Raw genomic sequence first — 26,089 nt, 5'->3', positions numbered from 1 at the left:
GAAGGAAGGAAGGAAGGAAGGAAGGAAGGAAGGAAGGAAGGAAGGAAACCAAGTTTCAAACACGCAGCAGGACATGGTGCAAGGCATTGGCCACTGTGATTGTTAGACAGGGTCACGCTTCAAAAACAGCTGTCAAGGGTTCTCAGTGGGACAGAAACTCTTAAGAAAACACATCAGAGGTAATGTACTTTTTATATTGAGACTACGAATTAGATGTCTTACAAAAGAATAGACGGAAATGTAGATTGTAAGCCACACCAGTGAAACGGAAATGCTACCACTTGTCTAACCTCAAGAGCGGAAACATCTTTTTTTTTTAATTTAAATATAACATCCTTTCACTTTTAGTATTTTTAAGAACTAGTATTTATTTTGAACACATAATTTTTGCATGTCACTAATCTTACATAATTCTAGATCCTTAATATTGTTTTGACAAAGTAGGTACTCACTTCTTCCTTCATGATACTAATGTTTATTAGAAATTAAAATTGAATTTGACCATAATAAAATAAAATGGAATTTCTTAGCATTTTAGCAATGGTACAATTAGAGATATTACTATAAAAAATAATAGGTGGTTCTCTTTGGGGGTACAAAGAAGGTCTGCTATGGAAGTATAGCTATTCTCTGAAGAAGTAAATGCCTAGGACTGGAGCATGGGTCAAGCTTCACTGAGTTAATGTATCCTAGTTTCTACGCTGGGGCTCAACACAGGCTACCAAGCATTTTCTAATTTTTTTATTTATTAAAATATATTCACTTGGTATCCCAGCTATAGCCCCCTCCCTCGTACCCTCCCAATCTTGCCTTCCCTTCCTCTTCTACCATACCCCTTCCCCAGTCCACTGATAGGGGAGGTCCTTCTCCCCCTCCATCTGTTCCTAGCCTATCAGGTCTCATCAGGACTGTCTGTATTATCTTCCTCAGTGACCTGATAAGGCTGCCCTCCCCTCAAGGGGAGGTGATCAAAGTGCTAGCCACTGAGTTCATGACAAAGATAGTTCCTGTTTTCCTTACTAGGGAGCCCATTTGGAGACTGAGCTGCCATGGGCTACATCTGTGCAGGGGTTCTAGTTTATCTCCATAAATGGTCCTTGGTTGGAGTATCAATCTCAGAAAAGACTCCTGTGCCCAGAATTTTGATTCTGTTGCTTTCCTTGTGGAGCTCCTGTCCTCACCAGGTCTTTCTATCTTCCCTTCTTTCATAAGATTCCCTGCACCCTGCCCAAAGTTTGGCTGTGAGTCTCAGCATGTGTTTTAAAACCCTACTGGGTAGAGTATTTCAGGGGTCCTCTGTCGTAGACTCCTGTCTTGTTACTTGTTTTCACCCTTTTCTGATGTCTATCCCATTTGCCTTTCTGAAAGAAGATTGAGCATATTATCCAGGGTCCTCATTCTTACATAGCTTTTTTAGGTGTACAGATTGTGGTATGTTTACCCTATATTACATGTCTAATATCTACTTATAAGTGAGTATATACCTGTGTGTCTTTCTGCTTCTGGGATACCTCACTCAGGATGATCTTTTCTAGTTCCCATTATTTGCTTGGAAATTTCATGATTTCCTTTTTTTTTTTTTTTTTTTTTTTTTTTTAGTTGCTGAGTAGTGTTCCATTGTATAAATGTACCACAATTTCAGTATCCATTCCTCCACTGAGGGGTATCTGGGTTGTTTCCAGATTCTGGCTGTTATGAATAAATCTGCTATGAACATGGTTGAGTAAATGTCCCTGTTGTATACTTGAGCATCTTTTGGATATATGCCTAGGAGTGGTATAGCTGGATCTTGAGGTAGCACTATTCCTAATTGTCTGAGAAAGCATCAGATTGATTTCCAAAGTGGTTGTACAGGTTTACATTCCCACCAGCAATGGAGGAGGGTTCCCCTTTCTCCACCTTCTCTCCAGCGTGTGTTGTCACTTGAGTTTTTTATTTTAGCCATTCTGATGGGTGTAAAATGAAATCTCGGGGTCATTTTGATTTGCATTTCTCTGATGACTAAGGACCTTGAACATTTACGTGTTTCTCTGTCATTCAATATTCCTCTATTGAAAATTTTCTGTTTATCTCTGTACCCCATTTTTTAATTGGGTTACTTGATTTGTTGCTGTTTAACTTCTTGAGTTCTTTGTATATTCTGAGTATTAGCCCTTTGTCAGATATAGGGCTAGTGAAGACACTTTCCCAATCTGTAGGCTGTCTTTGTTCTGATGATAGTGTCCTTTACATTACAGAGCTTTTAAGATTCATGAGCTCCATTTTATTGATTGTTTCTCTTAGAGCCTGTGCTGTTGGTGTTCTGTTCAAGAAGTTGTCTCCTGTGCCAATGAGTTCTAGGCTCTTCTCCACTTTTTCTTGTAAGAGGTTTAGTGTGTCTGGTTTTATGTTGAGGTTTTTGATGCACTTGGACTTTAGTTTTGTGCAGGGTAATAAGTATGGATCTACGGCTTGCTGTATATTTTGCCTGTATTATGTTTAGGTAAGTGCCTTGTATCCCTGATCTCCCCTGGGCTTTACACATAAACAAATGTTGGATTTTGTCAAAAGCTTATTCAGCATTTAAGTACATGATCATGTGTTTCCCTTTTTTTTCTTTCAGTTTGTTTATATGGTGGATTATATTGATGGATTTCTGTATATGGAACCACCCCTGCATACATGGAATGAAGCCTACTTGGTCATAGTGGATGATATCTTTGATGTGTTCTTGGATTTGGTTTGTGAGTATTTTCTTGAGTATTTTTCCATCAGTGTTCATAAGGGAAATTGGCCTGAAATTCCTTTCTTTGTTGGGTCTTTGTAAGGATTATGTATCAAGGTGACTGTGGCTTCATAGAATGAGTTTGGTAATGTTCCTTCTGTTTATATTTTGTGGAATATTTTGAAGAGTATTGGTGTTAGCTCTTCTTTGAAGGGTTGGTAGAGGTAGAATTCTGCGCTAAAACAATCTGGTCCTGGGTTTGTTTTTTTGTTTTTTTGGTTTTTTTTTTTTTGTTTGTTTTTTTGGTTTTTTTTTTTTTGATGACCTTTGATGACAGCTTCTATTTCATTACGGGATATAGGACTACCTGGTTTTGATTCAGCTTTGTTAAGGAGAATTGATCAAGAAATTTGTCCATTTCATTTAGATTCTTTTCTATCCATCCTTTGCCCAGTATCATAGACTCTATACTCTCCTACCTAGTGCGTGTCAGGGATGAAAGACCTTTATCTGTTGATTGCTTTGTGACATTTTATGCTGGCTTTAAAATTAAATGACAGTAACTGTTGGTTTTGAGGTGATAACAATTTTCAGTAGTTAAAGAATAAAGATTCTAAAGCCATTTAGCATGTGCCTTGAAAAGGCACTGATTTATTTGTCAACTATGCGGAAAGAGAAAAGCCAGGTCCACTCTGCAAGCCTGTGCTTTGGATCTTCTTCCCTTTGAGCTAATTGTGTTGTCAGATACACAGCAAATGAGAGGAGTGTGAATGTGAGAGCATGCGTGCTAGACATCCAGAACTGAGTGGCTGTTCCAAGAGCCTTTTTAAAACCAAAGTAGAAGGAAAGCAGAAGTGCTCTATCTTATAGAAAATCTATTACTTATGGGAAGATGATCATTCTTACCCTGCCTGTCTCAGAAACAGCCATAAAATAAAATTTAAAAAATAAATACTGCAAATAAAGATGAACTAAACACACACACACACACACACTCTCTCTCTCTCTCTTTCACACACACACACACACACACACACACACAGAGAGAGAGAGAGACAAATCCCTGGGTTCTTTTTGTTTTTTGTTTGTTTAAGTTCTTCAAAATAGTCAAGTAGGATTTATTGACAGACTCCAAGCACAGCTTTTGGATCTGATGAAGGTGAATCCTAATATCTTTCTGGTCTCTTCAAACGTTTTACCTCTCTTCATCGTCTCTCTCTTCTATTGTCTTCCTATCTTTTTCTCCTTTCCTCTCCTGCAGTCCTCTTAGCTCTTCCAGTGTCTGATTCCCATAGGTTACTGATTTGGGGGTTGGATCCTCTAAAAAGGGAGGAGTGAATGATAAGTGGAATGCGGCAACAAAATTTTCATCTCTGTGACAAAACATCTGAGAGAATCAGTATAAAAATAAATTTTAAAAAAAGACCTCCTTTGCCTCTTGGTTTCAGAGGTTTCTTAGTCCCATCACTTTGTGTCAGTGGAAAGGGAACAGGATGGTGTGTGGATGTGTGTAGCTTACCTCCTAAGACCTAGGAATAAAGGAGCTGCCAGGAATATAAAATGTCTGCCAGCAGAAGCTTCAGGAAGAAATACACAGCAAGATCAAGAGAGTAATCCTATGAGCTACGGCCAACAAAACCATAGAAGCAGGAATACCCAGACTTTCAGGGCTTGACAGCCCACCATCATGGGTCTCAGATTCCTGACATAGATCCCAAGCACTCAATGTATTCCCTCCTGGGTGTTGGTCTTGCTTTCTTTGGTCTAATGTCATCATGGTATTTTCATATTTCTCTGTTTTAAATTGGAATATATGAAATTGGATAGTATACTATCCAAGTATATCTTAGCAGTATTTAACTTGTTTGGTGATTTTTTTTAAACATGGGCTCATAGCTGAGAGTTTGCCTTGAGTCCCAGAGAAGACTTTGGACTTGGACCACTGAATAACATAGAAACAGTTGAGATTTCAGATATTCTTGAGCTATACTGAAAGCATTCTGCATTGTGGGATGGAAGTGAGTATTTGGGTCAGGCACAGAATGTTTTGGTTTGTATTTAAATGTTCTCCAAAAACACATGATAAAGGATTGGGTTCTAGCTAATGACTCTGCTAGAAACTGGTAAAATATTTTAGGAGGGGGGACAAGGGGAAAAGAAAATAGATCATCAGAATATGATGGTGGTTAAAATTATAAACTTTAAAAGAAATCTGGAATCAACATTGCAACAAGACTATGAACATATCTGTCAAGAATTATGTGGTCAAATTAATTAAGGTTGTTAATTAATTAAGATTATGATCTCCTACCATAAATGCAGGTAGCACCAGTCTATGAACTGTGCTCTGGGACTGTGTAAAAGGCAGCAAGCTGAGGACCAACATGCAGTGCTCTCTATTTTCTTTCAGTAGGTACAGTATGACCAGCTACCTTGATGCCACACAGTGACCATGGATGCTCAAACAGCAGGCCACATTAAATATCTTTCTTTCTGAAGTTTGCTGTTATCAGGACTTTCTCTTAAAGCGTGGTTCTCAACCTTCCTAATGCTGTGACCTTTTAATACAGTTCCTAATGTGGTAACCCCAACCAAAGAAATTATTTTTGTTACTAATTCATAACTATAATTTTGCTACTGTTCTAAATTATAATGTAAATATCTGATGTGTAGGAGATCAGACAATGCAACTCCACAGGGCTCACAACCCACAGGTTGAGAACCACGGTCTGAAATGGCATATCAGGTTTCTGGTCTCTGCTCCTCTCTTCTTGGCACTGGTGAGTCCATCCGCTTGGCTGTCTCATGTACTTCCATGATGGTGTTCTGCTTCACTTCAGACCCCAACCAGCTACGTACAGAAACCTCCAAAACCATGAGGCTAAGTCACCCTTTCTTCCATTACAGTGATTTTTCTCTAGTATTTTGTCACACTGATAGAATGCTAGCATACAACCTAAAAGCAAGAACTAACCTCTAGGCTGAGTCCAGAAGGTCTGTAGGCAGAAGGATCACACTATAGTCCTGGCCACCATAGGAGTTTTTAAATTCCCTGAACTCACAGCAGAGGACATTTAACAATCACCATCTCTGCTGAGCAAAACTACAAGTTTAATTTTAACTGCTTGATTTAATACCTAAATCACACTCCCCATTGTCCCTAGTAAAGGAAACAGGATCTATTTCCTTCTAGGTAGATTTCAGCAAGTACAGTGAGTTTTCAGGCATTTCAAGGTTCAGACTCAAGCAGGTCAAGGCACTGGACACGGCAACTGCCGTGGCCGTCATTCTCCTAGCGCACCACACAGGGCAGATGTCTGTTCTCAAACACCTTTACTCCCAGGTTGAAACCTTTCCCCTGGTTTCTGTAATTTGCAAATGGAGTGCCACATCTTACTTTCTGCTCTCTCTGACATGTAACAGAATCTATAAGGGAAAATAGCCTTCTGTTATACACGGTGATAGAACCATGTGTATTTCTAGTATTGTATTAAGACAACAAGATTGATCTGTGGATCAAGGTAAGGTACAAGCTCATGAAATCTAATGCCTAAGTTTTCAATGATCAGATTTGGTTTTTTAGCTGACCGATTATATTAGATTATTATTAGATTATATTATTTGGTTTTTTCTCCTCCCGATTATATTAGATTAATCCCCCTTGGTAAATTTCCGATATCCTAAAGAATGATGATACTTGTCAAAGAACAACACCTTCATTTAGACTGGAAAAATAGTCCTGTTTTACAGATGAAGGGACCGGAAGTCAACTGCAGCATCACCTTATGGCAGCCCACTAGTGGATACGCATAGACCACGACTTATGTGCTTACAGCTTGTGCCGTGTTTAGTGTGCCATACTGAAACATTTTTGTACCTTCTCCATAAATAAAGCTTTGTTAGAAACCTGGAACTGGCCTGGTTAAATGCATCTAGGATGAGAAAGACAACGGGTGCCTTTTAAAAAGAGAGTAAGGCTGATAGACCTGAGGCTTACATCTTCCACCAGCTTCCCAGTGTCCCCAGGCTCATCTCCGCAGGATCCCTATATTTTCAGCTTAGGTTTTGCTCTTTCTTTTCTTCCTTTTTCATCTCCCTGGTCAAAAATAGCTGGGCCATTAGAAAAAAAAAAAAACATTGCAGGCTGTAAATATGAGATAGCACAAGATCCTACTTGTCAAAAAGCAATGCTATAAAAAGATGTGGCACATTGGCCTTGGTGAGGTGCTCCTTTTTGCAGAACTCACTGAACAGCTATGTGCACAGCATCCGATTTAGAGTCATGGTATCTTTGTCTATGTGAAAAGCTTGGAAAGAGTAGAAACATGAGATCACTGCTTGTGAGGACCTCTAAAATGCAGCCCGCCTGCTAATACCTGTTATTTTTCATGTTTGCTGCAGTGGTAGGAACAAATTCAAAAGACGTGTTTGGATTTCCATAAAGTCAGCATGCTTTTTGAAATCTGAGTGAGGAGTGGGTGAGAGAGGAAGGAACAAGATGGTTGTGTAACACAGTGGCAAGCAATTCACCCCTTTTGCCCAGTTCTCAACAGAAGCCTAACATGGACAGGAGGAAAGACCAGCCTTGATACCATACTCTTCATGCAGCAAAGCTTTGGGCAGCTTTAAAAAGTCAGTTTCTTTCACTATGACTATTTATAATTAATACAAATATGTTCCTATCAAGGTTAGCAATCTAAGCTAATGAGGTACTAAAATAGAAAAGGAAGGGAAAGGCTGAAGCAGGTACGTGACAATGGAACGTGGGGCTGATGAAACTTGGTCGGAATCAAAGTGCCAAAACGCAGTGATGATAAATCACATTTAATCATGAATAAGGCCCCTGCCTTGTAAGCCTGTTGATCTGAGTTTAATCTCTGGGATCCAAGTTTAGGTGAAATGAGAGAATTGACACTGCAGAGTTGTACTCTGGCCTCCATGTCACACACACACACACACACACACACACACACACACCATGAAAACACACACACACACACACATACACATACACATACATATACACACACACCTATACACACACATGCATACACACATATACATATACAGAGAGAATGAATAAATTTAAAAACTTTTTACAAATTAAAAATAATGAAAAGTGGCACAAACCTGTAGTCCCAGCACTCTGGAGGCAGAGGCAGGCAGATCTCTGAGTTCAAGGCCAGTCTGGTCTACAAAAGTGAGCCCAGGACAGACAGGACTACACAGAGAAACCCTATCTGAAAAAAACACAAAAACAAAAAAACAAAATACAAGCAAATAAAAATAATGAAAAAACATGTGAAACAGGCAAAAGAGTAGGAGCGAGAGAAAGGGAAACTAGAAAGGGACTAAGTATATACTGTCTCCATATTCTTCAAGTGCTCAATTTTTTTTGTTCTGTAATTAAAGAGAGGGGAGATGAATAAAGCAAAGTTCTGATGAATTCTGGAGGATCTGGGAGGAGTCAGCAGAGGAGAAAAACATGATCCAAATATATTGTATGAAAACTTAATTAAAAGTAAATAAACAGGGTCAGATGAAAGGGGAGGAGGTCCTCCCCAATCAGTGGACTCGGAATGGGCAAGGAGGAGATGAGGGAGGGAGAGTGAGATTGGAAGGAAATGAGGGAGCGGGATGAAGTTGGATACAGAGTTAATAAAATGTAACTAATAAAATTTTTTTTAAAAAAAGGAAAAAGAAAGTAAATAAATATAAGAAGAGTCTTTTGTTTAATCAATTTTCAGCTTCTCGTCTGGTTTACTCATTACTCTGTACTCATGTGTGTCTTTGGTTTACTTCACTTTGTTTTTGTTCTCACAGCTGTTTGTTTCTTCTTGTGGGAAAGACTACAGGAATGAATATTGGATACCTCCCCTAACAGGAGGCCTTTCAAGCCATCATCAGTGCAGGCCCCTAACTCTACCGCAGGACTTTTGGTATTTGCCTTGCCTTGTGCCCAGATTAATCCATCAGGAAAGACTGATCTTCAGGTTTATGTGTGTGCCTGTGCAGGTATGCATGCATGCGTGTGTGAGTGTGTGTGCACGCGTGCAGTTGTGGATCTGTGTTTAGCATTGTGTTTATATGCCATGCTTTTGCAAGGGTATAACCTTTTCAACAATGTAGAACCCTGCAGCGCATTCTTGACAAGATGTCAAGAATGAGAAGAAGGAGAAGAAAGAACAATTCTTGATAGTACGCTCATGATCATAGATGGTATTTCTACTTCATATAAAGAGGTAGATATTAATGTGACTCATTAAAAGACACACTGAAAATGTATCTGCTTGATCTTTGCTTTGAGACACTCACTAATTGATAGCTCATTTGGTTAGCTCCTCTACTAGGCTGTTAATACTTAAAACTGGAGAATTTTTCAGGAGTTAGCAAAATATCTGATTAGGTGCAAAAACAACTATTTTGGCTGAATATCTAGGAGTAAGTTCTTTCTGCTTTGTTCAGGGATGTTTGTTCCCATATGATCCTGCTTCCCTCTGATTTCTACTATATTTGTTTATTCAGGAGTTTTAGCCACTTCAGTCTTTATTTTTTTTTCTCACAGTGTCCAAGTATTTCCCTGTCTACAGCCCATATCTGAGCCTTGCATTTATTTATTTATTTATTTTTTTACTCTTTACAATGCTATGTATTGTACCATCATACAATAGATTTGATTTTGATTGATCTTCTGTGAAATACATGTTCCATATTTTTATCAAAGGTACGGAAGGAGTGAATTGAATAAGATGTACATTGGCAGAATACCACTTCATTATTAGTCTATTGGAACTTATAACAATGTAGCTTACATTTTCATTTGCTTGTTATTTATAAGAAGACATTATGTCCTGTATTGTTGTATACTATTATAATTTTTTTTAACTCTGTGTCCCAGCTGTATCCCGCTCCCTCATTCCCTCCCCCTCCCCAACTCCCTCCCTGGTCTCCTCCCTGCCCCTTTCCAAGTCCACTGATAGGGGAGGACCTCCTCCCCTTTCATTTGACCCTGTTTTATCAGGTATCTTCAAGGCTGGCTGCAAAGTCCTCCTCTGTGGCCTAACAGGACTGCTCCTCCCCTGGGTGGGGGGGAGGACAAAGAGCCTGCCCTTGAGATCCTGTTAGAAATAGTCCTTGTTCCCCTTGCTTTGGAAAACTACTTGGTTACTGAGCTACCACGGGCCACATCCCAGCAGAAGTTCTATGTTATATCCATAGATGGTCCTTGGTTGAGTGTCAATCTCAGAAAAGGCCCTGTGCCCGGATATATTTGGTACTTGTAGAGCTCCTATCCTTTCCATATCATACTAACTCCCCTTCTTTCATATGATTCCCTGCACTCTGCCTTGCATTTATTAGTTTTCCTGACAATAAAATGATAGCTTTGCTTACACCTTTAATCTGAGGTTACCTTTTAATTTCCTCTTTTAAAGAAAAGATATTGGGGGGCACGGATGTGTATGCCTATGAGTGTGCATTCATGCATGCCAATGCTCACAGAATCCAGCAGATTGTGCTAGGTCCTCTGGAGCTGAAGTTTACAGGAAGTTGTGAGCTACCTAGTGTGGGTGCTGATCCATTTCTCCAACCCTTTAATCTCTTCCTTTGTGCATTCATGTATTTAACAAAATTAATGAGGTGCCTTGGTAGAAATAAAAGATGACAACTTTTCTTGAAAAGTTTTCAATATAGAAGTAGTAAAATGAACAATCCATTATAATAATGCACTAAATGCTGTTTATTCAGGCAAGTGATTTGTGAGCTTTCATTGTGGTCCAAACACTATGTACCGGAGAGATTAGGAATAGATCGACAAACAGAAAATATGTTTAAATGGAGAAAAGGAGGCTATTCTAGAGAGGTGACCCAAGGGAAGCTGGGGACAGGAGAAAAGGTTAGACTCCACACAGAGAGAATGCCATCTGAGCAGTTTAAGATTCAACCAAGGTCAGCTGCAGGCATTCAAGCCCTTTGCTATGCTAGTGCTGAGAGAATCTGTCATAGGAGCAATTATCAAATACACGTTCAATGAAGGAATTGTGAGAACTAAGGCTAGAGAGTCACCAAGAAGCAAAATTCCACAAATCCCAGGTGCCATTCCAGACTTTTCCCCTACAAGTACCATGCAGTTATTTTACTGTTGCTCTATATAGTACAGCTTGAGATCAGGGACGGATATAACTCCTGAAGATCTTTTATTGTACAGGATTGTTTTAGCTATTCTGGGTTTTTGTTTTTCCAAATGAAGTTGACATTTGTTTTTTTAAGGTCTATAAAGAATTGTGTTGGTATTTTGATGGGAATTGCATTGAATCTGTAGATGCTTTTGGTAAGATGGCTATTTTTGCTATGTTAATCCTACCAATCCATGAGCATGGAGCTCTTTCCATCTTCTGATATCTTCTTTCATTTCTTTCTTCAGAAACTTGAAGTTTTTTTTTTTCCATACAAGTCTTTCATTTGCTTAGTTAGGGTTACAGCAAGATACTTTATGTTTTTTTGTGGCTATTGTGAAGGGTGTTGTTTCCCTACTTTCTTTCTCAGCCCATTTGTCTTTTTTATAAAGGAAGTCTATTGATTTTATTTTATTTTATTTTTTAGTTAATCAGGATGGGATCCTACTGTAGATGTCCTCTAGAAGACTCCACTAAGCAGGGGATCAAGTCAGATGCCAAGATTCATAGCCAAACATTGGGCAGAGCTCTGGGAGTTCTATGGAAGAGTGGAGGAATAGAAAGATCCAGAGGGGACAGGTGTTCTACAAGAAGACCAACAGAGCCAACAAATCTGGGACTAGGGGGACCTGCAGAGACATATGCACCAACCAAGGACCATGCATGGAGAGGACCTAGACCCCCTGCTCAGATGTAGCCAATAGGTAGCTCAGTCTTCATGTGGGTCCCTAGTAGAGGGAGCAAGGCCTGTCTCTGGCATGGACTCTTGTCTGCTCTTTGACGATTTCCCCCTGGTGGGGGCCTTGCCAGACCACAGAGGAAGAGGATAGGGGATGGGGGAAAGAGGGAGGGTGGGACAGGGAGGAGATGAGGGAAAAGACTATAACTGGGATGTGAAGTGAATACATTATTAAAAATAAATTTAAATTAAAAACAAGACTCAGTGGTGTTTGGAGCCCACTAATTATTCCAGGACTCAGGAACTAAAGCAGAATACAGCAGGGACAGTTTGTCTTTGCCTTATGATGTCCAGGGCCTCTGCTGGATGATTCAGTCAGCTAGAGTCTTGTTCATTAGCATGTCTGGCAGCTAATGCTGACTACACTCAGAGGACTAGTAGGTTGGAAGGCCTGGAGATCCTCAACCATTTCACTTTCTGTTCCCTCCAACTCACCCATGTTTAAAATAGAGGGTCAGGGTAGGCTATATGGCCCTTTCTAACCTATTCTTACCTAAAATTATATTCTGCTACATTCGTTTTAGAATAACTAAGTTACTAAGATTACTGTGCATTTAAAGGGAAGATAATTGGATGCCACCTTTTGTAGGAATAGTACAAACAAATTTTAGGCATGATTAGAACCATCACATCAGGACATTAGGAGAGCTTCAAAAATCTGTTCCCATTTGAATTGAGTCTTGAAAGTCACATGCAATTTGATTGAGCACAGGCGAGATGCATGGTACACCATGCATGGGTCCACAGCACCAGCAGACAATGCACATGGACATAAAGGTCTGGCTAGGCCGGGGCTTTAGGCGTATGAGAAATAACACTGAAACCATATATGGTAGGACTGAAATGCCATATCAAGGGGGCACTGGGCTATTCTGTTGGGAACATGAAGCTCTTAGAACAGTGGTTTCAACTTGGCTCCACTGGAATCATTGGAGAGTCTTTTTTAAAAAAAATGTGATTCATACCTTAAGAGATTAAGTTTTGGTTGTTCTGGAATATGACCTAAGCAGAAATATTTCTGAAAACTTTCTAAGGGATTTTAGTGTTGGTCAAGTTTGGGAACTCAAGCAGTGGAACAGTTTTAAGAGTGATGTTGTCAGGGATGGGTTGACACACTCTCTAGGAGAGCAGTTTACAGAAGATCTGTTTTCATGTACTTGTTTGCTTGCCTGTTTGAGACATGGTCTCGCTATTGTAGCCCAAGCTTGCCTCAAACTTGCAAGCCTCCAAATGCTGGGACTATGGGCAGATGGTACTAGATTTGACTACTTTGTGCTTTATAAGTTTTTTCAAATGTCTGTAGTTCCTTTTTCTGGTATGAAGCCCCATGAGAATTACCTCATTCATGTTGGCCGGTCAATTTGTTTTGCTATTTTTAAGGTCTTGATTAGACAACCATGTTATTGAGATTTCCTAGGTACAGCTTCCCTATCACATATAGAAGACATTGACCTATATTTATGTCTTTTAAATGTCAAATGATACTTTATATTTGTTATAGTGTGAAATTGGGAAAAATACATTTCTATCACATGCCAGTGTAAATCAGTTTAGAGAAGGCTTTGAAACAGTGTTAACAGACCTGGTCCAATTCTGTTTTCTATATCCATCCTCATTCTGCTTGTTACTCAGCCTTTAACAATAGTTTTCTATGCATTTTACAGCACATTCTTACAAGAAAATAAGAGGAGGAACAAACCTTCTCGTAAATCACAATTTAAAAGCCTTGTGATTTTTATTTAATTGGATGAAAACTGTACCTTTGCCATGTTAAGATTATTCTGTTACTTTACTCACTGAAGGCTTCATGATATTCAGCTGACAAAGCACAAAATACATGCTTAGTCTTTTGTTGCTAACATACGATTATGTGCTTCACTTATTTTATATTGTCTCAGTTGCCATTGTTGACATTTATACCTTTAATTTTTAATTAACACATAATCATTTCATATAACGTTGAGTACGATGTGACATTTCAACACATATAAATAATGTATATTGATTAGGTTAGGTTAACTGGTATACCTAAAGCATTTATCTTTCTTTGTGTCAGTCTAATCAAATGCAGTGAGTTTCCCTGTGGTTAGCGAAAAGCCAATGAGTATGACCAGAAAATAAAAAAATAGAGAAAGACCTATTACCTGAAGTGAGAGTAAGGGGAGCTCCAGAGTTACAGAAACACGGGATTATGTCATGGCAGCTTATATATCCCCATATAGAAAACTTCACTTGCATTAATCTGCCACTTTAAGGCAGACACATCTCTGGGTATACTCCTCTCAAGGGCATAGAGCACGTGTGTGACAGCTCAAGATGGTAGACAAAGGTTTCATGGCAATCTCAGTTTATAATCATAAAAATACCAATGAGTAATTCTTAAGTTTCTCAAAAAGCAGTTTTACTAAAACAAAAGATTGGCACTTTGAAGGTGTATATATGTAGCATATAGATACTATATGTTTGCCTCCTAAGGCACAAGCCTTGCTTAGCTATTAAGGTTGGGTAACTTCTACTAATTATGATGAAATATATGATTAGTTATTGTCAGCTATCAGATGTCAGTTACTGCCACTATGCTGTGCTCCTACCCAACCATGCCCCTCTGCTAATTAAACATCTTTTCTCTATCTACCGTTTCTTCCCACCAAACCCAGCTCCTGGTAACTACTATTCTTTCTACTTCTATGAGATTAACTTTTATTTAGCTCCCACATATTACTGAGAACATGTGGTATTTGTCTTTCTGTTCCTAACATTTCATTTAACACACTGTCTCCCAACTCCATCTGTTACTAAAAGATACCATGTTCTCCCAACTGGATCTGAAGCTTATGATGAGGACAGCACCTTTGCTTTCAATTTGTCCTCAGCCTCTACTTCAGTGTCTTAAACACAGAAACTGCCCAACAAAAGCTTATTGGAGATAATGATTTTGAAAAATCATGTAAGTATTACTGACTGATTGTTTTTTGGTTTGGTTTGGTTTTCCATGCCATTTTTTCTAATTTTTATTTTATTTTTATTAATTACAGTTTATTCACTTTGTATCCCAGCTGTAGCCCCTTCCCCCATCTCCTCCTAATCCCGTCCTCCCTCCCTCATCTCCTCCTCTGCCCCTCTCCAAGTCCACTGATAGAAGAGGCCTCTTCCCCTTCCATCTGGCCCTAGCCTATTAAGTCTCATCAGGACTGTCTGATTATCTTCCTCTGTGGTCTGGTACGACTGCTTCCCCCTCAGGTGGAAGTGGTCAAAAAGCCAGGCCATGAGTTCTTGTCAGAGATGATCCCTCTTCCTATTATTGGGGAACCCTCTTGAACGTTGAGCTGCCATGGGCTACTTCTGTGCATTGGTTCTACGTTATCTCCATACATGGTTCTTGTTTGGAATATCAGTCACAAAACCCAGATTTCTTGGTTCTGTTGCTCTCCTTGTGGAGCTTCTGTCCCCTCCAGGTCTTTCTATCTCCGCCTTCTTTCCTAAGATACCCTGCACTCTGCCCAAAGTTTGGCTGAGTCTCAGTATATGTTTTGATATCCTCCTGGGTAGAGTCTTTCAGAGGCCCTCTGTGGTAAGCTCCTGTCCTGTTCCCTGTTTTCTCCTTCTTCGGATGTCATCCCATTTGCCGACTGATTGTTAATTGAGTTGTGTACTATGTGGTTCTCACTTGGTAAGAGCACATTCCTTCATCCATAAGGAAGCTTCTACCCCCTAACTCATGAATACCAAAAGTTGAGTCAATTGAATATTTTGTTCTGTTTGTGAAAATCAGAGTTTAATGATGTTGAAATGATTAGTATTAACTATAGTAAATATCACAAAATTTCAAATATTGTTTTTTTTTTTAATACTAAAGAGGTGAGAAGTCACCAATATCCCTAACTCTGTAATGATTCTGTGTTAGTAAAAAAAGAAATATAACAATTATGGGTGTAGAGTGTTTTCCAAAAGTACTTCTGTAATATTTGTGAATTAGGTATTAGTGTGTTTGATATATTGTAGATGAGGAAACAAGACAAATAAAATATAAATATCCTAGGGTAAGTCAGCCAACAATGGGGAGAGCTAAGATTTCACTCTCGGCATTCTGACTCCTGTATTTGTGTTCCCAATTGCAACATGTACTGTTTTTAAGGATTATAAGAAATGGCATTGTTCAAATCCCGAGTAAACTAATAAGGCTATTAGATATGATTCTGAAATAAATTGGTTGATACAAGCCACTAAGATTTATTTTGAAAAAAAAAAAAAAAAAAGAATGAGTGTTAGGTGCCTTTTCAATTGGTAATGTGCACCACATGAGAACTGAAAAGACTGACTCCTTTGAGGCAATGCTTCATGCCAGCTCAAGGTCAGCTACTGAGTGTTCCTTTTCCATCTTAAAATTATTTTCCATCAGTGTGAAAGCAGAAGCAGGAGCCCTGACTGAGGTGAAGAGGGCCTTTCATCTTCCAGGCAAAGGGACCACTGGGAAAGGCTGGGTGAGGAGAGCTGCGGGGGTGCTGAACCATTTTAAAAACACATGAAAGCAGGAGCTTAAGAGAGAATTTTTATGAGGAGGGCGAAGTCGAGGGCGCACTCAGATGCACGCACTCAGGAAACGTGGGCTACAATTGATCAGTGATTAAAATTCCTCAGACCTTTAAAATGCAAATGATCTAAAAATGTCATGTATTGGAAAAGCAAGCATTCCCGTTTATGAGAGCTGCAGCATGGCGCTTTACTTTAGAGACCTTGAGAAGTTGCAGGAAAGTCACCCGAGATCCAGTGCCAATTATCAGATGAAAACATTGCCTCCTGGGTCTTGAGAGAGATTTCCATTGATTTTTCACCTCTGCCTTCTTATGCTTCAGAAATTGGTGGAGGCAACTGAACTTTTCCATTTTGACCTTTGTGTGGAAAATGACATCAACCCCATAGTATAACCTGGAAAGACAATGTCATAGGCTCACGTTTTTCAAAACAGCAAATTCCAGTTTCCTTCTCTGGTTTCTTGCCGATGAAAATCAGGTACATGAATTTGCGATGACTCCATTTTCCCTTCACCTCTTTGGACTCGACTTGTTGCGATTTTTAATCACTAAAACACATCAGCAGCTAAGTCCTTTTTCTCCCACTGGGACCCTCTAATTACAAAGCTAAGTTTGAAGATTCCAGCTTATTTTGGCACACAGGGTGGTGACTCAAGATTCAATTCTCCCCTCAGACTATTTAATTAATAAAACTCTAAATTTTGTCAGGATGCCTTCAGTATGGGTTTAAATGACTAGTTCTCAGAGAGTTCTATTTTGCTGTTGTCAAAAACCATTCTTTAATTCTGCTAAAAATAACCCAGAATACAGTAAATGGAATACACAGTTTCCTCCCCTTTTGAAGACATGGTAAGCTCCTTGAGCATTTGGCTGTTTTAAATATATGTCAAGAGGAGAAGGGAGAATTGGGAGAGTAATTTTTGGCACCAAACCCCACAGGACTCAAGTGATTAAGGAGGCACCTTCCCCACCCAGTGGGGAAAGAACTTGAATTTTCTAGGCTGTTCTTTCTTCATAGCCTTTTAAGGGTGCATGGTCTCCATGATAAAATTATTTTCACCACAAAATACATTCAGTATAAACTGCATATTTTTTTCATAGAAAACAAAGAAGAGAACTGTGCTCTGATTTTATTTTCAGTAAGTTCTATCGTGAATAGCAGTCAGGACTAGGAAAGTCAATCGATCCATGACAAAAATGAAAAATTGCACATGGAGATCTCAAGGCCTATGGCATTCATTTGAAAAGACTCAAATATTTGCAATAGTTTCCTTTATAAAATATATAATCACAGAGAAACAATTTCCATCATTTTGTGTCTCTGGTCCGCTGCAATGAAACTGGCTCTTGGTTTGTTTGTTTGTTTGTTTTTTCTTTTTTATAATTTAGGAAGAAACAAATTAATAAGTTTAGTATATAATTATTGAAACATTGTTTTTACTTTTACTTGGTTTTTACTTGCTAAGCCTGCTTTTCCTTTTTTCTTTTTTTAAAATTAATATTTTTTTAATTAGTTTATTCACTTTGTATCCCAGCTGTAGCCCCCTCCCTCATCTCCTCCTAATCCCACCCACACTCCCTCATCTTCTGCCATGTCCCTCCCCCAGTCCACTGATAGGGGAGGTCCTCCTCCCCTTCCCTCTGACCTTATCAGGTCTCTTCAGGACTGGCTGCATTGTCTTCCTCTGTGGCTTGGTAAGGCTGCTCCTCCATCAGGGGGAGGTGATCAAAGAGCCAGCCACTGAGTTCATCTCAGAGATATTCCCTGTACCCCTTACTAGGTAAGATAATAAATTTTTATTCATTCTCTTTTATTTTAGAAGAATTGTTCTGTTTAGTATCTTCTAAGTGTGCTGAATGCTGAGAATTAGGAGATAACAAAATATACAAATATCTCTTCCTTCATGAAGGGTACTGTAGTGTAGTGGTAGAGTAATTAGTAAGCAAACTGTATGCTATATTAAATAACAGCTGGCTGTGTTAAGAAGAAAAGTAAAGTAGAGAATGGGAGTGCAATGAAGTGTTCCTGGGAATTATAATTTTCAGGGTAGCCAGGGAAGAACTAACAAGCTGAGAAGTTGACTAAAATACATGAAAGGCTGACTTTGGGAGGAAGCAATTTCTGAACACAGGACCATTACAAAGGTTCTCTGAAGGGCACCAAGATGGGAAAATCCAAAACTGTTCAAGGAGTTGAGAGGGAGCCAGGGTCTGATCCTATAGCCAGGCTTCACAGAATCTCCAGTCTTCCTCCTTGTCTCCTGAGTACTGACTCGCGATGCCCAGATCATTATAGGCCTTACAGAGTCTCATGAGAACTTTGCAGCAGAACAGATCTGACAACTAGTAACAACCCTAGTCTTGTAGCTTTTTAAAGTATGAGGCAAGGGTTGAGGAATACTAGGGGCAGACACAGCAGGATGGGACTATTGCAAACTCAGATGAGAGATGATGCATTGGGCCAACGTACTGTCACTGGCAGAATGAAAAACATGGTTAAGATATACATTGCATGTCTAAAATCCACTTATGAGAGAGTATATACCCTGTTTGTCTTTCTGCTTCTGGGATAGACATATAATATATGGTAAGCATACTAAAATCTGTACACCTAAGGAAGCTAATCAGGAAGGAGGACTCTGGCTAAGATGTTCAATCCCCATTCAGAAAGGTAAAGAGGATGGACATCGGAGGAGGGAGAAAACAGGAAACAGGACAGGAGCCTACCACAGAGGGCCTCTGAAAGGCTCTACCCTGCAGCATATCAGAGCAGATGCTAAGACTCATAGCCAAACTGTGAGCAGAGTTCAGGGAATCTTATGAAAGAAGTGGGAGATAATAAGACCTGGAGAGGACAGGAGCTCCAAAAGGACAGCAACAGAGCCAAAAATTCTGGGCACAGGGGTCTTTTCTGAAACTGATACTCCAGCCAAGGACCACTCATGGAGATGACCTGGAACACCTGCATGGAGATAGCCTATGGCAGTTCAGTGTCCAATAGCCTCCATAGTAATGGGGACAGGGACTGTCTCTGACATGAATTGATTGGCTTGCTCTTTGGTCACCTCCCCCTGAGGGGGGAGCAACCTTACCAGGCCACAGAAGAAGATAATGCAGCCACTCCTGATGAGATCTGGTAGACTAGGATCAGAGGGAAAGGGAGGAGGACCTCCCTTATCAGTAGACTGAGGGAGGGGCACGGGTGGGGAAGAGGGAGGGCAGGATTGGGAGGAAAGGAGGGAAGGAGGTACAGGGGGGATACAAAGTGAATAAACTGTAATTAATAAAACAAAAATAATTGTTTAAAACAGAAGAAGATACACATTGCAGATATTGATGAGCAGAAGGAAAAGGTGAGGGAAAAGGAGTGTTGAAGAGAGAGAAATAGAAGAAGAAAAAAGTGAATCACAGTAACTAGAGAGTTAGGAATGAGGAGTTTTAGCCAAAATGTTAGCAGCACTCTTTAGGAAATGTCAAATTTGAAATCATTTCAGAAGATATTTGAATGAGTTATTAAATCTAGATTTCAGGAAAGAACTTCAGACTGTGTGTGTGCGTGTGTGTGTGTGTGTGATGTATAAATGATTGATACATGTGTAGAAATAGATATATTTTACATTTATTTCAAAATGTAGATGATATATAAAGCCATAAGGGTGAACTAAACTTCTGAAGAAAGACATGCAGATGGAAAAGAAAAGCCCATATCTAAATACTGAGTGCAGGATAAACCAAAACCTTGACTTTAGGGAAGTAAAGAGACTTCAGTAAAACAGACAGAGGACTGACGAAGAGGAAGGGCTAAGCAAGTGCAAAATGTAAACCTAGGTCCAGTGTGCAGAAGCCAAGGCACAGTTAACATGTGACCCTCTTACTAGAGAAAATGCCTGTGAGATTACGGAAGGGAGACACGCAAGACCAGGACGACCCAGCAGAATAAGCTGCAAGTGCTCCGAGGAGCAAGAGACAAAGGAAGGGGTATGGGGGATGGGTAAAGTAGATAATGGTGTACAATAGGTTCAGCAAGTTGGCTGGAAAGTCTGAGGAATGCTGTGAGCCTCAGGAGTTGGTCTGCCTTGCTGTCTCTGCAACACAGTCCTGCAGAAGTGTATTTAGAAGATAGCAGTTTAGCACCATTAATGAATTACACATCCCCTGCTTAGAAAGACGTTTTCATTCCTGCCAAACGCTGTGACCCCATTTTATTGCTATATACTATATAATCCAAAGCTTTGTTTCCTGTACTAACATCGTATTGCCTGTGAAGGATGTGTGAATTGACGAGGCTCAGCTTGGTACCTCATTTCATGGTATCTATCAAGCATTTATACTCAGAGGTGGATTAAGGTGAGAATCATTTGAAGGCTTGACTGTACTGAAAAATCAAAATGCTCATTTCTATGAAGTCTCTTAGATTTTTTTTTCATGTGGAATCTTAGAAAGCCAAGATGAGGAAGACAAAGTCTTCCAGTACTCTTGGACATTAGCTCTAGAGCCAGACATTGTGGTACATGCCTGTAACCTCAATCTCAGCACTTAGGAAGTAGAGGCAGGAAGATTGTGAGTTACAATAGGTCAGCTTCAGCTACATAATAAGATGCTGTCATGTGAAAGTAGTATGAAGAGAAGGAAGGAAGGAAGGAAGGAAGGAAGGAAGGAAGGAAGGAAGGAAGGAAGGAAGGAAGGAAGATGAGAGGAGAGGGGAGGGGAGAGGAAAGAAGAGAAGGAGAGGGGAGGGGAGGGAAGGGAAGGGAAGAAGAGAAGACAAGAGAGGACAAAAAGAATGGAGTCAGGGACAAAGTCAGGGACAAATATAGAAGTTTTAAAGTGTCATTTCCACCATGTTCAAAGCAAAAGACTCAGCCCAGCCCAGATTCAAGGAAGCAGAGGAGTGGATTTTATTTCCCAGTGTTTGGTGGTGGGTGCAGCCTGCATGTTCAAGGAGGGAAAGAACTGATCATAATCATCTTTGAAGATAAGCTGCATCAATAAGAGGAAGAAAAATATCTGATGGAAATAGCATAAAAAAAGAAAAAAGAAAGAGGCAAAAATCACTTAGCAATACAGCTATTCCAAGAATAAGGAAAATTAAGTAGTAGCAGAAGTGGGAAGAGGCAAAGGGTCTTTTTAAGTTGTGAAAGATAACATGTGTATGGTAGTAAGATGGAAATATTATTAATAAAAGAAAAAGTTCTATATAATTTCTCCAAACCAGCAAAGATGACAGAACAAACAGTGCAAATAGAGACCTTGGCCTAATCCAAGAATGTATTGGGAGTGCAGGTGATTTGGTAGGTGTTGTGTGGATGGGGAAAATGTGTTGGAATGTTTGGGAAAGAAGAGAGGCATGAAAGCCATCCAAAGATGTCAGAGAAGTCGTTGAGAGGATAGAATGCTGGCCATACAAATCTAAGAGCCATCTGAGGTTCATAACTTGAAAGTCAGCACGTGTTTAACTCATGCCTGGCAGCATCTCAGTGCTGACATGATAAAGAAGGAGGTGTCCATTTACCCAGATATTATTTATCCAAGGGACAAGGTCAAGTCAGAGTGAATCAGGTGACATCCCAGATATATTCAAGAGCCAGATTAACAACTCATGGAGCTTCAGGTGTTAATGTATCAAAGTATCGTCTGTCTCAAAAAGCTCTGCTTTGCTGCTTGTGGCTTTTCAGGTTTTGCCAAGGTTTGTCTTATTCTTTTGTTCACTGAGCAAATTAAAATTCCCCAGTGAAGGCAATAGTGAATTGCTGAGCTGTGGAGGGAGCCCTGCAGGGACTCAGCAGATGCTTTGTGTGAGGAGGTTAAAAGAACTCGTTCTCCAAAAACATACTGAACCGGGCAATCTTACAATTTCCACTCTTGCTATTCCATATGAACCAGCTAAGAAATAATCATGAACCTGTTGGATGCAGTTATATACATATATATGTTTACATGTACATATATATATGTATATGTATATGTATATGTATATGTATATGTATATGTATATGTATATGTATATGTATATGTATATGTATATGTATATGTATATATAATAAAATCTCTAACCTAGGAAGGACTATAATTCAGTCTGTCACTCTGAGTCTTCTTTATAGACAGGCTGAATGTCAATTATCTATGTAGCCCCGGCTGGCCTTGAGCTGGTAGTGCCCTTCTGCTTCCGCCACTCAACTGCTGAGATCATAGGTGGGGGTCCTCATGCCCAGCTATATTTGAATATTTTAAAATTAAGTTTGGAATAGATATGAACATAAAGGTATATTTATACACATAATAGCTGATGAAAACTGAATCTATGCAGGTGCACCTGTCATGGTAGCTAAATCTACATCCGCTCAGCCCTACCATATGGTGCATCAATTCTAATGTTGAACAGTTTTGCTTCCCAGAAACATTGATTGAATAGTGGAAGAGGAAATGTTCTTCTTGATTTTACTAACACATCTATAAACTGGCAGGTGCAAAACATTTTTTAATGCAGTTACTAACACATATCAAGTACCTTGATGGTCTGTAGAGAGTAATACTGTCTTCTTTTTGATACAGTACAACCCAAAGCATGATTTTTTTGTTCAGAAGAAAATGCTAGTAATATTTAGGTCATTTCTGTATTCAGCCACTTCTTTGAACCAAGGCACAGCTAATGCATTCTTTTCAGATAGAACCAATTGCTGTGGGTGGATTTTGTTTGATCAATTGGCAAATTCATTAATAGGACAGAAATGACTGGCTTAATTGGGACAAGACTATGATCATTACCTACAGAGTTCAAGTTTTGCTCTAAAGAGCTTTCACTTATAGGCCAAAAATATGTAAAATGTAAAATGTAAAAATGTAAAAGCATAAAATGGCTCTTGATATTTGTGCCATCCAGAAGACACTAGCTCATGATTAAAGGCATTGTATGCCAACAAGGCTGGAGAACACAGAGAAATCTTTTTTTATACATTCTATAATGATAAGCATTAGAGTAATATCCAGCTAGGTTGTGATTATATTCTTTTTATAGACATGAAATATCAATAACAAAGGTATTTTGAGTTTATTATAGTGCTCAACTTTAATAAAATAAGTGAAATTTGTAAAAAAAAATACATTGGAAAGAAATGATTTATAGTATGAAAAAATTTGCTATAATACATAAATTTTGCACCAGAAGTTCTGTAACTAGTTAATTATAGCTGCATTTTTATTTGCATGTTTTTATATTTATTATAGATATGTTTTTATATTTATTGCATAATAGGAGCTTTTGAAGGACAACAAATGTCACATTATTTGTGATGGAAGCTTTTACAAAAATTGGAAGTATAGTGGATCAGATTGCATGCTGCAAAGATCATCCTGCTAAAAAAGCCATCATGTGTCAGAAGAGCAGATCAAGCTAAACCCATAGCTCAGGCAAGCAGGTGGGCAGTCCGGTGGATAGGCGGGTGCGCAGGCTTGAAGACTGTTCCATCCATGTATAACGGATGGCTTTTCAAACATGATCCAGAGAATGAAAATACAGACTGGTACCTAGAGAACATTGGAAACTGTGGCTAGTAGACTTTATTGTCAGACAGAGGCTGTTATCTTTGTGATTGTCTGTGTAGGCAAATCACCTGCTAAACATGGACAGTCTTGGCCCACAGGCTAATAAAATATCAGAAAAGCATCAGCAGCCAAGGAGAATTCTCTCACTGATTAAATCTACCAAAATGATTCCCAGAATAATCTGGTGATGTGATCACAAGTGGAGCTTTGAGTATCAATGGAAACACCTAACAAATGTAAAATTCTCCCTTCTCCCCCAGGGACTTCAGTCATGGGCAGGTGTCTGGGCTTGTAACTGTATGACAGCCATCAATGACCACTCCAGCAAGTATAAGGCTGAATAAGGGTCTGGATGGCTTCTTTGGTGTTACAAAATGCTCAAAGGGTATGGAAAGTAAATTTTTCTTGGTATCACTGCTTAAACACAAATAAGGCAGAGACTAGTAGTGTACCAGGTGGTAATCCTATCACTTGGACAGGGAGGGTCAATGCAGGAAGGTGGGTTTGATGTCAGCCTAAGCTATATAGTAAGACTTTGTTTCTTATTAGCACCAACAATAGTAGTAAATGAACTTTGTACCTACTGTTTTTAAGTTTAAGAGAAAAGAATTGATTGAAGTGAATACAGTGAAAAATATAGCAGGTGCCAAAAGGAGTGTTGGCTTTTTATTAAATGGGTAGGGAGGAAATGTTTGGGGTTTATGTCCTTTCTGGTACAAGGTGCCCTTAATAGAGTTGAGTATCAAGATTTGTACTACAACCATCTTCTTTATTTTTGAATGAGTAATCTAATTATGTATATATCAAGCTAAAACCAAAGAATAAATAATGAGAGAGAGAGAGCATGCCTCAAATATGGTACTCAAAACACCCCACAGAAATTGACTGAGGGAGTCTAGTTAAAGCAACCAGTTTGATATCTCAATAAAGAGAACCTGGGCACAGCAAAGTGTCCAACATTGTGTTTTATTTTAGCTCCAGAATGTATTTGGCACCTGTTTGCCTCTCTCTATCACTAACATCATCATCCTAATTTAAACTTCACTTCCTATTTGGTGGCCTCGTTTGTCTCGTCCTAATATTCTTCAGATGCTTTCTTGACTTTCAATTATGTCAGTCTCTAGCTTGGAGCCTTTCAAAGATCTGAGTCTTTAGTAAATTCTCCACAGATAATACTTTTACGAATAGCAAATGAAATCTTTTGGCCTATAAAATTTTCTATGTAGTATAAAGTCATGATAGAATAGCATCTAACTCTCAGCCTGACAACCCTTCAATCCCTAGAGCCCATATGGTGAAAGGAGAATGAACTTTAGACAATAACCCTCTGTTCTCAAAACTTGTGCTATGGCAACTGTGCACACACACACACACACACACACACACACACTCACACACTAGAATTGATCATTGATCTACTTCACTAAAACTCTAGTGAGAATTTGTTTATTGTTCATATCATTTAAAGAATGTTTATCAATAAAAAGAGTTTTAAGTTTAACTCACTCAAAATTTTAGAAACTATTATTTTGATTGAAAATATACTGGTGAAAATTATGATAACTTGATTAAGAAAAAGAAATGAGCATTGAAATGACAGGAGACCACGCCTCTTAGAGATGTCAAGGAAGCGTCACCCATGAAGTCTCTACAACATGCCTGCCTAAACCAGACTGGAACAAGAAGACACCTTGTTCTATCAAGGCTAACATGGGGGTGAAAAATCTCACAGGACCCCAGCCTTATACAAGAACTACAGACAACTTAGGAATGCTGAGAGTGGAAAAAAAAAAAAAAAAAAAGTCTTTTCTAGGGAAGAGTCCCTGTAGTCATGCACATGCAAATATTACAGCCTGAAAAGATTATGTTTATGTACTTAGGAATATATTCGACCATAATTGCAGAAAAGGAAGCCAGAGTCTCTGAGTTGAGAGAAGCCAAGGAGGCACCTGGGAAGAGGAGCTGGAGAGAGGAAAGGAAAAGAAAAAAAAATGTAATTATATTTCAAATTCAAAAAAATAAGTTAAACTTTTTTATTTTAATTTTATTTTTTATTAATTAGTTTATTCATTTTGTGTCCCAGCTGTAGCCCCCTCCCCCATCTCTTCCCAATCCCACCCATAAGTTAAACCTTTAACCTATACGTGTGTTTTATTATTGGTGATACGTAACGACAATTTTTATTGAGTCTATATAGCTCAAGCTGGCCTGGAACTCACTCTGCAACCCTTTCTCTCCTCAGACTCAAAATCATTCTGCCATGGCCTCCAAAGTGTTGACATTACAGGTATATGACATCACATCCAGTCAAAAATATTTTTAAAATACAAAGTATATTATACAAGGATAAATACCTAAGACAGTAGAAGTATGAGTTCACAAAGCAAAAAAGAAAAGA

The sequence above is a fragment of the Psammomys obesus genome, unplaced genomic scaffold, assembly GCF_907164565.1.
Source record: "Psammomys obesus unplaced genomic scaffold, mPsaObe1.curated_primary_1811, whole genome shotgun sequence".
Lineage (NCBI taxonomy): Eukaryota > Metazoa > Chordata > Mammalia > Rodentia > Muridae > Psammomys > Psammomys obesus.
Note: the sequence above shows the minus strand (reverse complement) of the source record.